Genomic DNA, 24274 nt, shown 5'->3' with positions numbered 1-24274 from the left:
CTTTATCTAAAAAGGCATCATCATACCCAAAGTCATCTGGGTTTTCTCCTGTCATCATCTAGGAGTTTTATCATTTGTATTTTACAATTAGGTTTGTGATCTATTTCGAGTTAATTTTTTGAAGCATGTAATGTCTATGTTTACATTCATATTTTTGACAGTGTTCATCCAGTGGTTCCAGCACCATTTGTTGAAGAGACTATCTTTGCTCCTTTGTACTGACTTTGCGCCATTGTCAAAGACCAGATGACTATATTTATGGGGCTCTATTTCTGGCCTATTTCCTTCCACTATTTGTCTATTTGTCTAAAAGATCTATTTGTCTTTTCTTTCACTAATACCACACTGTCTTTATTACTGTAGCTTTATAGTAAATCTTGAAGTTGGGTAGCATCAATTCTCCAACTTTGTTCTTCTCCTTCAATATTGTGTTGGCTATTCTGTGTCTTTTGCCTCTCTATATAAATTTTAGAATCATTTTGTTTATATCTATACAATAACTTCCTGGCAATTTGATTGGAATTGCATTGAATTTACAGATCAAGTGAGAAGAACTGACATCTTGACAATATTGAGACTTCCTACTCTAAACATAGATTATCTCTCCATTTATTTAGTTCTTCTTTGATTTTACTCATTAGAGTTTTATTGTTTTGCTTATACAGATCTCATATATATTTTGTTAGATTTATACCTAAATATTTCATTTTTGAAGATGCTAACATAAACGGTTTTGTGTTTTTAATTTCAATTTCCAGTTGTTCACTGTTGGTATATAGGAAAGCAATTGACTTTTTAAATTAACCTTGTATTCCGTAACCTTGCTGTATTATTAGGTCCTGGAGGTATTTTCATCAATTCTTTCAGATTTTCTACATAGATAATCATATCATTTGTAATAAACACTTTTATTTCTCCATCTCAATCTGTATACCTTTTATCCTTTTTTCTTGCCTTATTGAACTTGCAAGGACTATCAATACATTGTTTAAAAGTTGTGAAAGAGGATATTTATGCCTTATATCTGATCTTAGTGGGAATGCTTTGAGTGTCTCATCATTAAGTATGATGTCAGCTTTAAGTTTTGTAGGTAGTTTTTATCAAATTGAGAATGTTCCCCTCTATTCCTAGTTTACTGAGAGTTTTTATCATACAGAGGTGTTGGGTTTTGTCAAATTTATTTTCCGCATCTATTGATATGATCATGTAATTTTTCTTTTTTAGTTTGTTGATATGATGGATTACATTAATAGATTTTGAATGTTGAACCAGCCTTCCACACCTAGAACAAATATTACTTGATTGTGGTGTGTAACTCTTTTTATCCTATTTTGGATTTGGATTGTGTGAGCACCTTATAACACCAAAATAATCCTAATTCCTTCCTCTCATCCATTTTATTATTGTTGCCATCCTCTTCGCTTGTACCTAGACATAGCTAAGCAGATATATACTCATAAACATACATAGTCAAATACAATCTTGCTCTTATTACTTCAAACAAACTGTTATTTGTTAGGTCACTTAAAAAGAAGAAGAAAAAATGTTTTCATTTTACCTTTACTTATTCCTTCTCTGCTGCTATTCCTTTCCTCTATGTAGATTCAAGTTTCTGACCTATATTATTTCCTTTCTCTCTAAAGAATTTCTTTTAAGATTTATTACAAAGTAGGTATACCAGCAACAAATTCCCTCCATTTTTAATTTGTCTTAGAAAATCTTTATTTCTCCTTCATTTTTGAAGGATAAGTTTCCAGGGTACAGAAACCTAGGTTGGTGGGTTTTTTTTCTCAACACTTTCAACATTTCACTCCACTCTTTTCTTGCTTTCATGGCTTCTGGAAAGTCAGATTAAATCATTTATTCCTCTATATACATAAGGCTCCCCCCCACCCCGGCTTCTTTCAGAATTATTTTTCTTTATCTTTGATTTTCTGTAATTTGAAACTAAAATGTCAATGTGTAGGGTTTTTTGTTTTGTTTTGTTTTGTTTTTGTGGGACAGCATTTATCTTGCTTGGTATTCTCTGAGCTTCTGGATCTGTGATTTAGTGTCTGACCTTAATTTGGAGAGATTCTCAGTCATTATTACTTCAAATATTCCCTCTGTTCCTTTCTCTCTTTTTTCTCCTTCTGTTATTTCCATTGTGAATATATTATATCTTTTGTAGTTGTCCCACAGTCCTTGAATATTCCCTTCTGTTTTTCATTTTAAGTCTTTGTTCTCTTTGCTTTTCAGTTTTGTAGATTTCTAATGAGACATCATCAAGCTCAGAGATTCTGTCCTCAGCCGTGTCCAGTCTGCTAAGTCCATCAAAGGCATTGTTGATTTCTTCTTTTTTTTTTTTTAAATAAATTTATTTATTTATTTTTGGCTGCATTGGGTCTTCATTACTGTGCACTGGCTTTCTCTAGTTGTGGCTAGCGGGGGCACTTCGTTGTGGTGAGCAGGCTTCTTTTTGCCATGGTTTCTCTTTGTTGTAGAGCAGGGGCTTCAGTAGTTGTAACACGTGGGGTCAGTAGTTGTGGCTTACAGGCTCTAGAGCGCAGGCTCATTAGTTGTGGCACATGGGCTTAGTTGCTCTGTGGCATGTGGGATCTTTCCAGACCAGGGCTAGAACCCGTGTCCCCTGCATTGGCAGGTGGATTCTTAACCACTGAGCCACAAGTGAAGTCCAGAATTGATTTCTGTTGCAGTGTTTTTGACCTTTAACATTTCTTTCTTATGATTTTGACCTCTCTGCTTACATTGTCCATGTATTCTTACAAGCTGTCTATCTATTAGAACCTTAAAATATTAATCATAGTTGTTTTAAATTCCTGGTCTGATAATTTCAACATCCCTCCCATGTCTGGTTCTGATGCTTGCTTTGTCTCTTTAAATTGTATTTTTACCTTTAGGTATGCCTTGTAATTTTTTTTTTTTCTCAGTAGTTGGACATGATGAATTGGGTAAAAGGAACTGCTGTAAATAGGTTCTTAGTAATGTAGTGGTGAGGTTTGGGAGAGATGAAGCATTCTACAATCTATAGTCTATAATTAACTGTCATTCTTTTAGTGAACCTATGCCTCTGGGTTGTGAATTTCACAAGTGTTTCTCTGTGCTTTTCTTCCCACAGGATGGCTAGAGGGTGCTAGATTGGGTATTTCCCTTTCCCCAGTTTAGTTATATTCTGATAATACTCCAGCAGGTTAGGATCTGGTTAACTAGTTTCCCCTGAGGTCAGGCATTGTTAAGATCAGAATGCTGTGGTGTATTTCAAAATGGTTTCTCCCCTGACCAGAAGCCCAAGGAGAGTTTTCTCTGATATTTCCTATGGAAACCTGGGCAAGACCCTGTAGGTAAATCTCAGGATGCTATGGAGGTCCCAACAAGACTGGTTCCCCCTGAAGAGTTGTCTGCACTGGGCTTCCAATAATTTGTCAGAGTTCAGCTTTTTGTACCCTGGCACTGGTTACCATGGAGGGTCCCACTCCTGAGCCTCTGTTCTGGTAAACCCTGACTCCCTGTATTTGCTCGTCTCCAATCTTGCAGGCTATTGTTTGTCCTTTGCCCTTTCTTCTCTCATGGATACAAGAATAGATATTACAGTTTGTTCACCTTTTTACTTGCTAGCAAAGAGTGGCTTCCACACTCCTCACATGCAGAACTGCCTCTGCTTACTTATTACTACTCTGTGAAGTAGATGACATAATCTAACTACAGCTCCAAGGGTTTCAGGTGACTTCTCCCCAGAGCCCTGTAGTTCACACTAATTCTTTCCATTTTAACATATTTTTTTCTCTTCTACAGATTTAAAAATATGTTTGTGACTATCAATCCTTGATTGAATGAAGAAAAGTAAAATCAGTACTAACCTCTGTAGAGAGACTTGTCCTCTGCAGAATACAATTGCATCATTATGATCTATAATCCAACACCTGCTCAGACTGTAGCTGCCTAGGCCATACTGAACATATATAAGATCAAGTAGTAAACATCTTGTCTTAATCAATGCAGCAGAGATTTTTTTTTAATTGGTTACTGAAATGTGACCAGAAAGAAAAAAGTATTTTATTTTTATTTCCTCTAAGAAAAAAAATCATGTAATAATTTTATTATAGTGTAAGCTACTATCGATTATAACAGAAAGTAATTTGATTAAACAATATGGATAAGCTAGATAGCACTGAAATAGGCTTTTTGTTAAATTTCAGTCTCTGGGTCCTTTTCCAACTATCTCTCTGGAATCTTTTTCTCTGTTTCTTTGTCTCCTCCTTCTGCTCACACTGGGTGGGTAGGAGCTTTTTCTAAGGATTATTTCTACAGTGCTCTCCATTTCTGACCTATATCTATAATGCTAATCACATCTCAAAGTGCCTACTGGACATTTCTCCATAAATATAATACATGTAAAACTCATAATCTAAACTCATAATCTAAATGCCTACTCTAATTTAGAGATTCTTATTCTTTTCTGTTTTGTGTATGATAAAATATTTTTACCAATGATTCAAACAAAACTCTTCATTTGTTAACATCCCTGTTGAGCTAAATTCTTACTCCCTTCTAATTTCCATATGTTTGCAATCCTCATGACTATTCAATTCATATTTAATATTTTGTTTTCATCTTTATTGTCCATAACTTTCTATCATTACTCCTTTTATAGTAGTATGTATATTTATTACCTGAATTTGTTCATTAATTCTCTCCACAGTTCTAGTTTGCTAATCTATTTCTGATTCCCTGCCATAATATTAATCTCCCTAAAACAATTAATTCAATATTTAGCTCTTTATCAGTCAGGGGAGAGATACCATATGCCACTTGGGTAATATGAAAATAATGTAATGAAGGAACTACTTATTAAGGATATAGGCACCAAAAAGTTGCCTAGACAGAAGTGGTCAATTCAATTTCTAAGAAAGAATCTCATATTACAAAAGCATCAGCCATGTTCAACACTCAAAATATTAGGAAGAAAATACCACAAAACTAAAGAACTGAAATTACATTAATGGTCTAGAGGGTCTTGTTTTTATGGAGAGCTTTGCCGATCTGCAGAATTATGAAATTGTCTTACATAATGTCAAACTAACTCCTGAGAATTCTGTGTCAGAAACATATTCATCTATTCAACAGCACTTCCTCACTCCTGCCTTACTTGCTAACAGAGCCTGATTTTAAGGCAAGAAGCTGCAAAGTACCCCGAGATCAAGGATTAAGCCCTTGGTGTTGAATGCTGATTGTTCTAAACTAATAATGGTGATCACATTCACCTCTATCAATTTTGAGTTGAAAGGAGGACTGTCTTAGTCCATTCAGACTGTTGTAACAAAGTACCATAGACCGTGTGGCTTATAAAGAATAGACAGGTATTGCCCCAGTTCTGGAAGCTGAAAGTCCAAGATCAGAGTGGGAGTGAAAACCCTCTTCCATATTGCAGACGTCTCCATGTATCCTCACATGGTGGAAGAAGGGTGAGAGATCTCTCTGGAGCCTCTTTTATAATAGCACCAACATCATTCAAAGGGCTTTGCCCTTATAACCTAAAGACCCTACTTCCTAATACCATCACTTTGGGAGTTAGTCTTAATATTTCAACATATACATTTTGAGGGGATACAAACACTCAGACCACGGCCCTATGACCCAGTCTGGCCAATGAGAGAGAAATGGAAGATTGTGCCTTCTGTGGATTTTGTGGAAATGTCTTCTTCACTGATAAAAGGACACATGATACCCCATCCCAAGTCTGGAATAGTGACAACAACTAAGGTGAAAATCTGAGGAAGATAGGCAGCATTCTAAGAATGGCAGGATGGAAATATGGGCAAGGCCCTGAGTCAGGTAACATTGTTGGCGCCCTCAATTAATAAATCCATGAGCCATCTATTTCCAGACTTCCTTCATGTGACATAATAAATATACTTATTGCTTAAGCCGTTATTGATAGGGGTTTAGATTACACACATTCAAAACTCTCTTGAATGATACAGAGATTAAGACCAAATTCTCTAACCAAGTTTTTTGAAATAGATTTCAACTGTAAGAAAAATAATTTATACATTCAAATGTTACAGACCATATTCAAACTTTATGTTAGTGTCAAAAACTCTGACAGTTATTGGCATCGTTTAGTTTGTTAATAGGTAAATCCAAAAGCTTCCCATTCCCAGTATGATCAATGACAGAAAGAAATCAGAGAAATTATAACTTGGAAAATGGAAAAGTGTAAATAAGCTCCTTCTAGAAGTAATGGAAAAATTACACATCAGGCTTGCCAGTGTGTTTACCATCATCATTTCACCATTTTGTGTCTGTTAGAAAAATTTAAGAATCAAAATAGTGAAAAATCTCACTGTAATTACAAAAAAAAAAAGAATAAATTGCAATCTTAAGGTAGTAGTTCTAGAAAACTTTCTAGAGATGAAATAGGCACTAAATTCAAGCAAACCTATAGGAATCTGCTGGACTTTTAAAAAATGAACATTCTGAGTTTTTTAATTACCTTGGCTTATTCTACTATAAAATAGGATAAAAATAATAATACCTACTTAACAGTTGTATTTTCTATTAATATGATCAAAATATTTAATTACTTAATCCCTATCAAGATTTTTAAATAAACACTTGGCACTATGGTAAGCATTCAATATTTAATAGCACCCCTATAATCATAAATAATATTAATAATCAGAAAGTAAACATTATTAAAATAAATATAAATAGTAATTCTTCCAAAAGTACTTGGGAGAAAAGAAAAAATTTTTAATGTTTAATTTAAGAGTGTATAATGTAAGACAAAATCCCTTAAAACTATGAGCACAGTTTCATTAACTCACAATGTAATTTGGATAATTCTAATAAAAATATTCGAGAATTTGGCAAATCAAGCAGACAAAAATGCGTAATAATAGCAAGGAATATAATGATGCAACTGACATTTTAAAATGATTTTGAAAATATTTCCAATTCAATTACGGAAGCCAAAGCAGAAATTACAATTATTTCAAAATTTAGTAGTAGTGTTGGGTCAGTAGGACTCCCAACTGAAAAACCAGAAAGTTATTTTGCAAACTACATGAAAAATATATTTCAGATGTTTAAAATCTTCTAATGTAAAAATAAATTAATAAAGGTATGGATTTTTTAAACATATTTTTATAAAGTAATGGTTTCAGAGAAACTTAGAGGTCTTTAAGGTAGAAACAAAAGACATTTGACTACATAAAAAATTATATATCTATAATGATAAAAGAGCTATAAATTAAAGCATAAACAATGTAATATATTGAAAGATCATATTTGCAACGCATGTAATAGAAAAAAGTTTAATGTCTACAGTACTATACTCAAAGATCTCATAAGTTAACAAGCAAAAGCACAAAGAAAAACTGCTAGTAAAACAAGTACAATGTGAAACAGGCATTTCACAGAAAATGGGCAAACACCCATAAATCAGAAACTACACTTATTTCTCTACCTCCAAATAAGTGTTATAAGATTAACACCTATTTTAAATCATATATCAACTTGAAATTCTTTATCATTTAAGCTTCTTAAAGCCAATATTTGAAAAGGTGAGAAAAACAATAGCATACCTGAATATATTTTGGTGTTTTCAAATAAATAAAGTAGTCAAATAAGAAACAGTCCTTTTAAAAAACCGACTGGGGGAATGTAAAACAAATTGATTGAAAGCTTTAATTCTCTTAAGTGTCTGTTTTGGAAATAAAATATATCGGTAATGCTTATACATGAAGTCCTTTTATTTTTATATATTATTAAAAGAGCATTGATAAACAGTCAATATGTACCAAAACATTTCTTCTTTACTGCTTTTATATTAAAAGAGCCATAAGAACATCTTATAGACAGCATAATTTTTACTCTTTTTCTATTTATTTTACTCTTCAATCAATTTATTTTCAAATAATAGTAAATTTTCTATGACCTAAGGTTTATTTTTAGTTACATCACACATTTTAACTCTGTGAAAATAAAAGGTCACTACATGTAGTAGTGATAAGAAATATCTTCATGTTTTAAACCCATCACAGCTATTTGTATTGAATTTTTAAATGACTGGAGAAAAAATTTGATGCTAAGTTCCAATTCCATTATTCATAGCAAAAATATTTCTTGAGTGACTTTCTGGGTTTTAACTTTTAAATATTCTAATATTTTCATTTCATTAAACAGGTTTTTTTAGAATTTTATATTGGGCTATAGTTGATACATTTTATTTTTAAGAACAAAATATTGCACATATTTTAAACATACCAATTTAGATAAAATAAATGCAGTACATAAAAACAGCAGCAGTAAACACAAATTATATTTATTCTTATCAAACACCTTAAAATTCCTGGAATACTAGGCATCAGAGAAAAATAAGCTCCCCAACCTCAGGAAGTCACCTTCACATTGGGAGTTGAGATAGGCATTCAGAGAGACCAACATCTAAGATAACAGCAGAAAGTCATCTAAGACAGTCTATAGATAAATGAAATAAGATATGGAGGGGATCAGTAGAAGTATGGCCAAGGAATGAATCCTTGAGGTATGCTTTGATATGGAGAGGCCAGAAAAATAAAGAGGACAACTAGCTTAGAAAACAGCATACCCAGAAAATCAGGCAACTTTCCTTCTCAGAAATCTGAAGGCCTAGGAATTAGATATCCTAAAGATAAATTCCTTATGTTTATCAAACATGACATTGTCTTTACTCTTCAGGATATCCCAATATCTTCTTGATCATAGTTTAAAATTAATTAGAATAAGTTCCCATTTGAAATTATTGGTTAAGTTTTGATCTAGAGATGAAATTGCTATTCAACTATTATACTTAAAAGATGTATTATTTCTCCAGTGGGAGCAACCATTTATCAATGCTTCTGAAGTCTCCCCAAATTTATCCAAATACCTGATAAAACCTGAAATGTATTGGGCAGTATGAGTAAGATGCTCATGGCTCAATTACCCTCAGATACAAGAAAGATACAATCTATGTTGATAACACAGATTAGAAGTACTTAGGAGTTGGGAGACTGAAAAATTGGGATTCAGCGATCAAGTGCTTAACTTGTTCAAAATATTTTCACTCTAACTTAAGGATACATACATACTGGCAGCAAATTTTTATCAATTTTTTATCGATTCCTACCTCCACCACATCCCCACCGCCTCATCCTCACTCACATAGTTTGTTATTGACTGACTAGCTAGCAACTGATACAAGCCAAGAAAGAAATTTGAGAAGGGATTTATTCCCATAAAACCTAGGAATTAATGTAAATATCAACAATTAAATTTATGCAGCAAGCAATTAAATTATGCACATGTGTATATTATCTCTGGTTACCCAATTTATTCCATGACGAAGGGAGGTAGACCCATTGCCTTCTCCTATTTTAACAAGAGTATAAATGGTATAATTATAGTTCCTAAAATGATTGCAAATAAATATAATTTTTTTCCTTTATGCACTGGTAATGGTATCATATTATTTAAAGTGTTTGATTTATACAGGCACAAACTAAGAAATTAACCACTGTGTATTTCAGCTGTTATAATAACTACTGGACAACAGTAGTGATCATTTAATTATTCTTCTTTCTTCATCTACTAGATACCATGCTAGATACTTCTATTGTTATTTTTTCAAAAATATACCACATATAAATTGTTGTGTTAAATGCTGTTGTGCATATAAGCCAATGTACATGATTTCAAGCAGTGTCCAAATAAATACAAACTCCTTAAACCTCAAATTCAAAATCTTCTACTCTCCTACCTATTTTCAGCACTATTTCCAAAATATGCCCTTAGATGAATTTATCATTTTAGTCACATAGTTTATTCATTGACACTAAAAATATTTTGTGAATTTTGACTATGTTTTCTTAGCAGCCCTTTATAACCACAGAGAATGCCTTCCTTAATTTGTTCTATCCATTTAAAATTTAACCTTTTCAATCTATCTTCTTTACCTATTGCCTTCAGAAAACGACGACTCTTTCCTTTAAGCTTAAATATTAATTGCTCGCTTACAAAGCTTATTTGGCAATTCATTTCTATTACTGATGCATAATAATCAAAAAAGAAATGTTTTGAGCCCTTGTTTTGCATTAAGCACTTTCATAAATCATTTTATTTATCCTCAAAACTTTGCTATGAGGAGGATATTATTAGTACTATTACTACCACTAAATCTATTTCACAGATACAGAAACGGAGCTTTAGAAAAATTAAGGAACATATCCAAGGTTAAATGACTAGTAAATATCAGAGCCAGGATTCAAGCCTAGGATTGTCTCATACCAAGTTATATGCTCTTTTATAATTATTTTTATTATTTCAAACTACAACTAGTAATTCACTTATTTTTTACCTTCTCTCTTTAACTGGATATATATGAGTGTCCTATACATTCTGGTAAGCATACAAGTTTCTACAACATAGAGATATATACTTCTATGTGGTAAGTAGTGAAATGAAATTTTGGAGATTGTAACAAATCTAGATAGCTATAGCAAAACTAAATTGTGGACAGAAAACACATGTTAATTAGCAATGATGGTTACACAGAATAACCATATAAAACAAGATCCAAAGGTGAATTTCAAGATCATGGGTTAGCCAGATACCCCCATTGGAAAACTGACAAGCTTTCATATAGTCTAACCAATACACTAGGAGTAAATAATTTCTAATGAATTAACTGGTAAAGTGAGATAGTACATGCTATGTACCTGACTCAATAAATAAGGGAGCATAGGAAGGAAGATCTGTGACATGATTTGGAGGCAAGAAAGGAGAGGAGAAGAAAATATAGACTGTTTACATACTGTATATATGCTTCTCCTCCTATGCTTATAGCTCCTGAAAATGTTACTCAAGAGGCAGAGATTCTCAAGTGGGAATGAAAATGAAAATACCTAATTCCTGACACACTGAGTAAACTCACTGCTGAGGAAGACAGGCTGCATGTAACATATCTGAGAAATGATCTTCCTAGTAGAATCTGATTTGGTAGAAATGTTTTAGGAATGTTTAGCATACTGACTGACTCCAGCCTAATAGCCACGGTAAAAGTTGGAAAAGAGTTAATTATCCTGCATTATGCATCAATATTCTTTATATTGTTTTCTTAATTTGATTCAATTGCAATAATATAATAATACACTATTATTTATTAAACTCATATTCTATGCCAGAAGCAGGGTGGTATTTTTTCCGTTAGTCTTCACAAAATTTCCTGAAGTAGATATTATTATTATTCCCACTTTACAGATGAAGCAACTCAGTTTCAAGTAACTTGTCCAATGTAGCACAATTAGTAAGTGATCAAACAAGGAAAGCTTTTTTTAAAAAGCTGGTCTCAAAAAATCTGTGCTACACTACTTATCTTATGATGTAGGTCTGTGCTGCTATACACACCAGTGGTGGCAAAATGAAAGACAAAATTGTGGTAAATTAGCCCAGTACAACTAAGCATGGTCGTTTGAATCACCATAATGGCTTGTCATTAACTTACAATCATAATATTAAAGATCTAGTATCATATAAAAATGTCTGCTAAAAGTGAATATTCATATATCAGCAAAGATATATATTTTTTCTGGTTTCTTAGCACTTCAGTGATGCCAGTTTCTGGGGCTAGTGAATTTATTTAGATGTCTAAAAGTTAATAGTCTAACTTTAGCCAAGTCCTTGATGGCAGCATTTTCAGCCACTGTAGCACAGGACAAAGAAACAGCATTTCTACTTGCTCGTATTTCATAATTCCTGTTTGTCATCATATGTGTACATATTTGTCACTCAGTGACCTGAAACTCTGATTTTAAAGTCTACTCTAAATGCTATTTCTAGTTATTTTATTTTAAAATTTCATTCAAGAAATCAATGTTTGCTTAGGAAGGCAGGAAGTCTTGGTCATTAAAAGTGTGGGCTTTAAAAATCAACAAGGCTGGGTTCTACTTTGGTCTAATTTAGTGTTTACCAGCTATGTGACAAATAATTAAAGTGTTACATTTCTCAGAGACAAAATTATATACCTCATAATGTTTTTGTTAAGATTATCTGAAATACTCTATAAAAGTTTTAACTTAGTCTTAACTTAGTGCAAGTACATAGCAAATACTCATTAAATAACAGCTGCTATTATTATCTTTCTGATCATCATCATCATCAAGCTTATGACTGTAAAGTATACTTCGTAGTCTCGTCTAGCACTGTAATCAAGCCAATCCATATATTATATTTTTCAAGTTACATTTAGCAATATAAACAACAAAATATTAGGTCTTATATTTAACAATAACAACATCATTTTAAAACCTATATTTTAATTTATTTTTTAATGTTGCACACTTTTATTAACATACAAATTATCTTAATTAAACCAGCATTTTCCATGAGTAACATTCTCACATACAGGTTTGTTCCCTTCTCCAGTAATTGTAGAGGGGGTGGAAATGTCCTGGAATTTTTTATATAAAATTCCAGACTCCCTTTTGAAATTCCAGACTCTCCTTATTCAGCCTCTCACTGTAGCTTTTCTCAGTTTCTAGGACTCAAGTGATAAATGCCAAACCCATGTTTCCTCTGAGCTCTAGGTGAGCTTGTGATCCTAGAGACGAGTCTTGTCATTTAAAAATATTTCAAATAAAAACCCATATCATCCTCAAAGGTCTAAGTTACGTCTCTATATGTTATCCATTCTTATTGCCCCCTTCATTGCACTTCTCTATATGTTATCCATTCTTATTGCCCCCTTCATTGAACTTGGCATTATGAATAAATAACAACATGTTAGGCCTTATATTTAACAATAACAATATTATTTGTTATACTATACTTTTTATGTTACAACTTCTTTAGACAAATATTTAGGAATTTCATAAAAAGTTAAATGTATCTTCTCTATGAACCAATAACCTCATTCCTAGATATTTATCCAGGAAAAATAACATTTATCACAAAAAAATGCTAGCACATGAATGTTCATTGCTTTGGAAATAACTGAGATGTCTAGAAACAGAATAATGGATGAATAAGTTGTAGTATATTCATACAATTGACTACTACTGAGCAACTAAAGGTAACTACTGCAACAAAATGATACTCTTAAGATCTAGACTCATATTACAAGTTGTTAACATAACCGTCCACTTGTATACATAATTGGCATCTCAAAATCTCAAAACTAACTGACCAAATTAGTTCTTTCCCAAATCCTCTTCTACCTGTCTTCCCAATCCCAGTAAGTTGTGTTATCCTCCACCAATTCTCTCTATCCAAAATTTTAGAAATGATCATTGAATCCTCTCTTTAATTCCCCCTTCATTTCTAATCCATAAGCAAGTCCTGTCAATTCTACATCCAGAATGTATCCCAAGGCCATCTATGTCTATAGCATCTACTAAAGCAACACTGTCCAGGCAAATAGCGTTATTAATGTACTTAATTACCAGAACTTCCTCACTGATTTCTCTGTTTTGCCTCCAGAACCACATACCCAGATCCACTCCATTCTACGTATGACAGCCAAAATGACTTTTTCATATGTAGACCATATCATAGTACTCCCTTGCTTTTGGGGAAAAAAAGGCTGGTAGATATTTAAAACATAGAATTGTCTTTTTCATATTCAAGCAAAGAATTCATGGAACCTCCAAAAATGACTTGTTTCTTGGAAATATCAATTATTTTTTTACTAAAAAATGTGTTGTGCAATAGTAGCAAAAGCTACTACAAAGGGGTTACTTCACCAGAAATCTTAGGTTTTATGAATATCAAGTGTATATTAGTTAGGTTGTTTATTTTTAGTGAAAAATTTATTAAGACATTCCTTGGAATAAGAGGAAAAGTTTAATTTTAAAAGTACATCCTTTGACATACAGCAAAGTAGTTAAATACATAGAGAAGTCCATTGGCTCTGACATGAAAATATTAAATGTGCTCAAAAGTTTACAAAGACTAGCTTTCTGTAGGCATGCATCAAGTCTCTTGAAAACAACAGTAATCAAAAGACACAAGAGTATAACACAAACTGCCAGATTCATCTTCCTAAAATTCATGAAGTTAGTGCTCTCTTCAAGTGACTGGTATAGTTCCTTACTATGCTTTCATCAAAGATGAAATCTTCCAACTAGCCTAAAATCAAACCATTTACCTGAACCTGCTTAAGTGACCAATAACTGCCTTCTCTGTCCTGTGTACCAGAGCATTTCCTCACTGTCCATACTACCTCTTCCTGTCCACATTGTTTTTCCTACTTGGGATATTTCCATTCTTTCGCTTGTCCATTCTTTTAGTCATGCTATCTAAAATGCCTTTATTTTAAATGACCTATATATCATACTAATCACTATACCTATGAACAGGGGGTGTGATAAAGAAGAATAAACTTCAATGAGTTTATAGTCAAATGAAAATAGAAACTAAAAACAAACAAACAAAAAAGTAAGTCACATGACAAAAACTAACAGCACAACCTAAGGGAATATACTAAATATATGAGGGCACAGGGGAGATTGAGAGACTTTAGTCAGAGGAAATGAAGCTTAATTAGTTTCTTGAGAATGCATGAGAGACTTCCAAGAATCCCCAAAGGAGCTTGTCACCTTCAGATGCAGAAAACAAGATGTGTAGAGACATGGAGAAAACATAAACATTCAGTGAACTATATGTAGTCTTGCCTGGCTAACAAAAAGCATGCACTGGAGAGATGAGCTCATTCATGGAGTGCCCTGAAAACAATGCAGAGAAATTTAAATTTTATCTTGTAAGGAACTAGAAATAAGTAAAGCATTTTATGCAAGGGAGCTACATAATCACATTTGACTTTTACAAAAGTCACTGTAGTGACAATGTGGAGGATGAACTGAGGAAGTCTGTAGATTATATACAAGGATAGGAGGTGATCATAACGTATTGACCAAAAATAATAAGAGCCTGAAAGTAAAAATTGGTAGAAGGGATGGAATGAAAAACAAAAACATCATCAACAATAATAACAGTAGGTAAAAATTGAGCTCTCACAATATGCTAGGCATTGTTCTGTTTTATATAATCTGTCTCATTTAATACAAACAATGATGAATGAGGTGGGTACTGCTACTAGCTCAGTTTTTACAGATAAGGGACCTGCAGCTTAGAGTCTTAGTAAGTTGCTCATGTTTCTATAGCTATAAAGTGTATGCTCTGACTCCATCACTTGTGCTCTTAAAAATGGGGCTATTGGGCTTCCCTGGTGGCGCAGTGGTTGGGAGTCCGCCTGCCGATGCAGGGGACACGGTCTCGTGCCCCGGTCCGGGAGGATTCCACATGTCGTGGAGCGGCTGGGCCCGTGAGCCATGGCCGCTGAGCCTGCGCGTCTGGAGCCTGTGCTCCGCAACGGGAGAGGCCACAACAGTGAGAGGCCCGCATACCGCAAAAAAACAAAAGAAAACAAAACAAAAATGGGGCTATCATGGGCTTCCCTGGAGGCGCAGTGGTTGAGAGTCTGCCTGCCGATTCAGGGAACACGGGTTCGTGCCCCGGTCCGGGAAAATCCCACATGCCGCGGAGTGGCTGGACCCGTGAGCCATGGCCACTGAGCCTGTGCGTCCGGAGCCTGTGCTCCGCAATGGGAGAGGCCACAACAGTGAGAGGCCCGCGTACCGAAAAAAAAAAAAAAAATGGGGCTATCATGGTCACACAGTGTGGACAGGGCACAAACATAGCTCACCACTTCTTCAGTGTATGCTATAGTCTATAGAATTCTATAAAATAAGGAGACAGTGCCTTCTCTTAACTCCATGGCCGTTCTAACCCACAATGAACTTGCTCTTCTCCAAATGTCATAGTTCACCTTGTCAGGACCAGCTCCCACCTAATCATCTAATTCTGGACTGTCTTCCCCATTTTTGTAACAAGAGTTAGTTCTGGTCCCCTATTAAGGACAAGGAGCATTTTTTACATTTTATTTCAGTGACGCCCTGCCTCTATCGAAATGTTGTCAAATAATAGTGTGTGTGTGTGTGTGTGTGTGTGTGTGTGTTGATTTTTTATGCCTGTTTGGAGATGTCCTTACCAAAATTCAAAAACAAAAGGCCAACTCTGTAAGAGACATGAATAGCATAAAATTGTCTCAATATTTACAAGAGCAGGAGGATGGGAAAGAATACATATTATATGTTTTATTATTTTTATTATTGTGAAATACTAATTTTGTAAGAAACATCAAGGCAACAAAGGATCCAATCTGCTAAAGGATAACGAGCAATTAGTTAAGTCAATCATGTTTTATTTCTAAAGTTAATGAGCTAACTTGATAAAGTAAAATACAAAAAAATTCTCAGGTTAAAGGTTTTAACTTTATATTATATTGCTCAAAGGAAACATATTTTCTCCAGCCTAGGATGTTATCAAGTCATATAACACATACTCACAATGGTTCACAAGATACAACCAGGCAAAAAAAGGGTTTCATGCAAAGCTCTCATTGTAAAAGGAAGGGCCCCAAAATATCAGTAACTATTTAATCACCTCACCTTTGGGGAAATTTTCTTCTTGCTGTCGCTATTCTAGTTCCTCTCCTTTGCTCTTTGGTGACTACTTTCCTTTTTCCCAAATGTGGAATTTACTCAAGATTTGCTCCTTGAGTTCAGCTTTCTTTTTAATACTGTTTTTCTCAGACTTTATTTATAGTTTTATGGATTTAATATCACATTTCTATGTAGACAATTTCAAAATTGATACCTCTAGTCATTTCAAGATTATATTGTATACCCACCACAGCACTTAACACACACACACACAAATTCTTACATAGTATTTTATTAAGCTAGTCAATTTAACTGATTCTGTAGCATCACACACACACACACACTAAAAAGAAGAAATTTCTTTCTAAAGCTAGCTTGTTGAAACTTATTTTTTTGTGTGGCAAAACCCAAGTTTAAAGAGGTATATTTCAATATCACAATTTTTCCCAAATTAGGTGGTTTCAAAAATAAATAAATAAAATTATATGTAAGATTTAGCATGGAAACAAATAATATATATAATCTATTACATTCTATGTGTTATGTGTATTCTATACGTATACAAACAACATCCTATTACATACATATAGACGTATTACATATATAAGCTATATCATAGGATACATACATTACATAGGATGTGTTATACCCATAACACATAGAATATTAAGTGCAATTTTTCCAATTACTCCAAGATGTTAAACTTACATTTATATAAATTTAAATGATATAAAATAGAATATATATACACATATGTATATATATATATAAAGATTAGATAGATTGATATATAGATATTTATGTAACAGAGTGCTCTGTGTAGTTTTCCTACTGTAAAAGTGACTTTTCCTGTTGCTTCAGAGTTTTAGAAATTAAAATTTCCAGGGCTTGCTTGCATAGTGATTTAGAGATTATAAAATTGGTTTTGCAAACTTTAGCTCATTTTCCATCTCAAGAGACTATAAGCTGAGGTCAGGCAATTGATGGAAAAGATTGAGAGAGGTCTGTTTAGTGAGGGTTGTCAGTGTCCTGCAGTCATTTTCCTTCCTCTTCTTCCCCTTTCCCCAAAGCTCAAAGTGAGGATTGAAAGAATCTCTTTTCCCCATTTCCTGTCTGCCTACATTTTTCCCCTCTGACTTTAAAAGAACTTAATTATAGGAATGAGATCACTAGGTAATTTAACCTAACTCCTGACCAATGCTCCACTGAATGCACAGGATGCCTTGCTAACCTGTAGATTCTTTTCCTAGACTGAAAGAAGTAAGAATGTAGAATTAAGTAGTTAAAGAATGACTAGCTCTCTACTCCCAGAAGCCCGCTTCACAATCCTGCAGTCAGACAATGAGGGCAAGATAAGATCTGAAGAAAGATCATGAGGAGTCAGCCAGTCTGCATAAATGGAAAATAATGCAGAATACAACCTCCTGCCTTGATGAGTCACTGAGATACTTTAAAAACAGTCATGGCTGAGCAGACTCTTCGGAGTTGGTCTGGGACACGGAACTACCTTGCCCCAGGTTGCTGGAACTCTGAATAAAGCAACCTTTAATTTCTACCAAAACCTGTCTCTTGAGTATTGGTTTTTTGATTGGTGAGCAGCCAAACCTGAGTTCAGTAACAAGGAGACAGGAAATTGATAGAGTAAGTGTGTGGCTCTCCCTCTCCCATCAGCCAGGTGGACTGACAAAATTTAACTAGTGTGGAACTGTCTGGAAAGGGAGTAAACCTGGAGATCTGCCAGAAGGGGTGAGCTGATCCAAAGAAAGACTTCCATGGTATCCACTGCATGAAACCAGGGACAAAAGGTGTAGTATTAAATAACACACTACAGGAGGCAATACCATTCAAGGGAGTTACGGAAGGAAGGACAATATAAAAGATTGCATTTAGAGCCAAATCACAGAAGGTAAGCATAAAATTTTACCTCTAATATCCACCCTCCCTTCCTTCCTGATCCTCTGAGAGGAGCAAGAAAGAACAGCAAGTGAACAGAAGAGGATGCAGAGTAAGAAAAGCATTATAAACTGATGTGAACTCCTTTTCCCACTGCAGAATTATGGCACAATAAGGTACAAGCTGTGCTGTCAAGCATGAGAATTTGAAATTTTGATATGAAGACAGGACTGGAATTTTTTTTTTGACTGAAATTTTTAATACCTAAAAAGATTAAGCTACTTGTTAATAACTAGGATCTGACTGAGATTTCATCCAGGGAACATGGAATAATAATACTACATAGCTTGTTTGAAAGCTTTGGTATTAAAAAAAATGATAAAGATATTTTATAAATTCACCCTACTAAGTCCAAATTGTTCAATATAAATTTATCAAATAATTTTCTTTCCACATGGCTTCAAATGTTTATTTTCAAAGAAAACTTCTACTAATAAGTTATAAAGTTATCTTAATAATTATTGAAGAACTTCCACTTAAAATTGCTTGTATAATGTTGCTAAATGTTATGTAAAAAATACATTTTAATAAAAGATAGCAGCATAGTAAAATATATAATATATCAAATATAGGAGTATATAAAGTACAAAATACAGTATAAAGTACAAAATACAGTGTGTGTGTGTATGTGTTTCTGTGTGTTAGCATATACCAAACCATACTGAGCTGACTCTAAAGAAATTTGATTTTCTTTATGATTGGTTCTTTGAAAAATTGTGAGGCTAATTAAAAAATGAATTAAAGATTTTAAGACTCGTTAGAATCATTGTTGATGATCTTGTAAAGGAATGAATAATTTTTCTCTCTTTTCCTTATATAAAACAATGTAATAAAAACATTTTGCTTTAATATATAAATCAATATCAAGAAAAGCAAAAACAAAACTTCTTGCTATTTGTACTGCACCAAGTTTTTTAGTCCAGTTTACATCTGTAGCAGGGAGTAAATATAGCAGATATTTGCATCTCATGAAAAATGTATTTGATCCTTAGACTGTATGTTTTTCACTTTATTTTCATTATGTTCAGATAATACCCACATACTTACAAAATATATTAGAGGGTTAAATTGAAGAATGAAGATGGTATTACTTTTTTTTTTTCTTCTTTGTAGTTTGATTCTCTGATACAACACAATAAAAAAGCAAATAATGGCAAAGAAGCCAAATAGATGGCGGAAAAATAAAACATAACCCTTTGTGAAAAACCACAAAAACTCTCCTAAGCGTTAATAATATTTAATGTTTTATTTTAAAAATAAATACATAGAAAAGTCAGGTAATAAAATTAGACAAAGAGTAGCATGTCTTAAAATATAACACATTTCCTATAGGGGACAGATTCAACAAGGATAATTTATGTTTTTAGCAATCCAAAATAAACTGTAGGCAATAATCACATACTTGTCCTTCAGTAGACTTAAGAACAAAAGCCCTAAAGTTGCTGACAGTTAACAAGATTGTCTGCTTTTATGTCTATTATTTTTTCAAAATATTCTATCAGAACTAGGGAAGAGAATGATTTAGAGCTGTGAACTTGTTATCATCCAGCTTGCAATAAAAATGCATCACTGCAGCACTGATAGTTCCTGGCATGCTGTGGCAGTGATAAAACTTTTAATGGTGTTGAACAGGCATGGGGTATTGTCAGAAGAGAATGCTCAGAAAGCTACAGTATCTCAGACCTTTGAGGCAGGTGTTGGAGAATGAGTATTAAGAACTATAAAAAAGAATAACAATATACAATCTTGTTATACAATAACAATATCAATACAATGGGGAGAAACAATGAAAGTTTAAGGAAAATCAGTCATCAGCTTAAAGTGATGTAATTCAAGAACTCCATGGCAGCATATAAAGAAAATTTCCTATAGTCGGAAGTCAGAAATGTTGAGGATTGGACTCAGTAATTATAAGGATACCATAGCTCCAAATAACTTTGCACTTACAACCACAGCAAATATTCTACTGAACCCTGAAATTTGGGATAGAGACTTTAAAACCTAGGACATAAAGTATAATTGCTACTTTTCAGTGAGAAAATATATGAATGCATTAAAAAAATTGAGTTTGTCCCATGTCTGGTTCACAGTAGCTCTGCTGGTTTCATAGACCCACCTCATGGCATTTTCCATGGATTTTAAACATGTAATTTGAATGGATACTTGACAGAGGCCCCACACTTGTTTCTAGGCCTTTGTGGTAAAAACAATCAGAAAGGAAGATCAAGTGGAGACCTCTGAAATTGCTCTCTCCCTACCCTCCTCCACCTTAGCCAAGATAGTAAAACAAAACAATATCACAGACATCAGCAAGATGGAAGATTAGAAGTTCTGACCCAGCCCTCATCCCTCACAAAAGTAACAGTTTAATAACTATCCACAAATAAAAATAGAGTGTTGGAATACAATTTTTAAAAGCCCACAATAAATGTCATAATTGATGTGGTAATACCTAAAAGCTTTTCCTCTAAGATCCAGCACAAGGCAGGGATGCCCACTCTTTCCACTTCTCTTCAAAATAGTACTGAAATTCTAGACAGAGCAAGTGTACAAAAAGAAGGAGGAAAAGAAGGAGAAGCAGAAGAATGAAAGAAAGAAAGAAAAGATATCCAAATCAGAAGGAAGAAGTAAAATTACCTGTTTGCACATGACATGATCTTATGTGTAAAAAACCCCAAAAACTCCACAAAGAAAATGTTAGAAATAATAAATAAATCCAGTAAAGTTGCAGAATATAAAATCAACATACAAACTCAGTGGTTTTTCTATACACAAGAACAAACTACACAAAAAAGAAATTGAGAAAAGAATCCCATTTACAAGAACAACAAAAATAATAAAATACTTAGGAATAAATTTAACCAAATAGGTGAAAGACATATATTCTGAAAACTATAAAACAGTAATGAATAAATTAAACACAGATAAATGGAGACCTTCTGTGTTCATAGATAGGAAAAATTAATATAGTTAAAATGTACATGCTACCAACTCAAATTCAACAACATATTAAAAGAATTATATACCATGACCATGTGGGGTTTATCCCTGGGATGCAAGGATGGTTCAACATATGCAATCAATAAATGTGATACACCACATTCACAAAATGAAAGAATAAAAATCACATAATCATCTCAATATATACAGAAAAAAAAATCTGACAAAATATAACAGCCTTTCTTGATAAAACCTTCAACAAATTGGGTATAGAAGGAACATGTCTCAACATAAGAAAGGCCATATACCACAAAGACATAACTATCATCCTACTCAACAGTGAAAGATCAAAAGCTTTTTTCTAAGATCAGCAGAAAGACAAGGGTGCAACTCTCACCACTATTTTTCAACATAGTACTGGAAGTCCTAGTTAGATATAGTCAAGACAAATCAGAAAGGACACAGTAAAATTTTTATTATTTGCAGGTGATGTGATCTTATATGCAGAAAATCCAAAAAGCTGTTGGAAATAATCAATGAATTAAATAAAGTTTCAGGATATAAAATCAACATACAGAAATCAGTGGCATTTCTGTATACCAACAAAACTTCTGCAAAAGTAATAAAGTATCCCATTCACAATAGCATCAAAAATATAAAATATAAATAATTAAATGTTTCAACCAAGTAATTGAAATATCTGTATCATGAAAACTGCAAGATTTTTATGAAAGAAATTGAAGAAGATACAAACAAATTGAAAGATATCCCATGTTCATGGATTGGAGCAATTAATATTATTAATATGTCTGTACTATCCAAAGCCATATAATCCAAACCCAATGTAATCCCTATCAAAACTCCAATGGCATTTTTCACAGAAATAAAGCAATCCTAAAATTTGTATGGAACCACAAAAGATCCTGAATTGCCAAAGCAAACCTGAGAATAAAGAACAAAGGTAGATGCATCACAGGTCTTGATTTCAAAATATACTACAAAGATATAGTAATCAAAACAGTATGGTGTTAGCATAAAAATAGACATACTAATGGAACAGAAAAGAGAGCTCAGAAATAAATGCCATCACATACAGTCAACATATATTTGACAAAGGTGCCAAGAAAACTCAATAGGGAAAAATAGTCTCTTTAATAAATAGTGCTTGGAAAACCAGATAACCACATGCAGAAATTGCACAAATAACCCAATTTTAAAAATGGGAAAAGGACCTAAATAGACATTTCTCAAAGGAAGACATAGAACTGACCAACAGGTGCATGAAAAGGTGCTCAACATTGCTAATCATCAAGGAAATGAAAATCAAAGCCACAATGAGATATCACCTTACACCTGTTATAATGGTTATTATTGAAAAGAAAAGATAAACGTTGGAGAAGATGTGGTGGAAAGGTGATCCTTGTACACTGTTGGTGGACATGTAAATTGGTACAGCCATTATGAAAACAGTATGGAGCTACCCTCTCCCAAAAAATTAAAAACAGAACTAACTACCATATGATTCAGCAATACCAATTCTGTGTAGTCATCTAAAGAAATAAGAACAGGATATTGAAGAGATATCTACATTTCCATGTTTATTGCATCATTATTCACAATAACCAAGATATGGAAACAACCTACATGTTTATCCATGGATAAATGGAGATAGAAGATATGATATACATACAAACAATGGGATATTATTCAGTCTGAAAGAGAAGGAAATCCTACCATTTGTGACAACACAAATGAACCTGGAGGACATTATGCTAAGTGAAATAAGCCTAACATACAAAGACAAATATTATACGATCTCACTTATATGTGTAATCTAAAATAGTCAAACTCATTGAAGAATAGAGTAGAATGTTGGTGACAAGGGGTCAGGTGTGGGGAAAATGGAGAGATATCGGTCAAAGGGTACAAAGTTTCCAGTATGCAAGACAAGTAAGTCTTAGAGATCTAATGTATAGCATGGTGACTATAGTCAACAACACTGTGTTGTATACTTGAACTTTGCTAGGAGAATACATTTTAAGTGTTCTCGCCACAAACATACAAAAATCTAACTATGTGATATGAAGGATATGTTAATTAGATTGTGGTGATCATTTCACAATGTATACATATATCAAAATATCAAGATGTATAACTTAAATATATACAAATTTTATTTGTAAATTATACATCAGTAAGGCTGGAACAAAAATAATACTATATCCCAGGTAGAATGACAGAGATTAGTGCTGCCCTCATAAACCTAATTCAGGATTCAGAGGTGGTAGTCCCATCTTATTCTCATTTAATTCATGAGTTTTGTCCTTAAAAGCAAACAACTAGATCCTAAAAGATTGGAGTGGATTACTATAAAGTCAACAAAGAAATAGCCCTAATTATAGCTGCTCTGCCAGAGGTGGTATTTTTTTCTAAAGAAGATTGAAAATGTATTGGGTACATGGTATGTGGCCACTGAGTCGTGAGTGTGTTCTTTTCTATCCCTATCAAGATAGATTAGAAACATTACCCATTCATGTGTGATCAACAATATACTTTTATGTTCTTGACTCACTTTTTATCCTTGTTTGTTTTTATTGGCTTTATCCATATTCATTCTTCTTGAATCTGAGAATATTTTAAGTTTTCCTGACTTCAATCCATGGTGCTAAATAATTTGGTTTTAATTGTTTCTTTGGCTCTTTTCTCCTCTGAACATCTTGACTACCCTAAATCCAAAATTGGCTTTTTTAGCCACAATTCTAGTTGAACCAGACCTGACCCTCATGTGGGGTATCTAGACATCCAGAAAGATATTAAACTTTATTTTTTTGTACCAGCTGATAGTTTTGAAACACATATAG

General features: G+C 33.4%; 1 protein-coding gene across 1 annotated transcript in view; it reads right to left on the bottom strand.

Moving 5' to 3' along the window:
- CNBD1 (cyclic nucleotide binding domain containing 1) overlaps positions 1–24274 on the bottom strand; it is a 388156-nt gene that overhangs the window by 78060 nt on the left and 285822 nt on the right. The window lies entirely within an intron of this gene.

The sequence above is a fragment of the Globicephala melas genome, chromosome 17, assembly GCF_963455315.2.
Source record: "Globicephala melas chromosome 17, mGloMel1.2, whole genome shotgun sequence".
Lineage (NCBI taxonomy): Eukaryota > Metazoa > Chordata > Mammalia > Artiodactyla > Delphinidae > Globicephala > Globicephala melas.
Note: the sequence above shows the minus strand (reverse complement) of the source record. Positions and strands in the feature narration are given on the sequence as shown.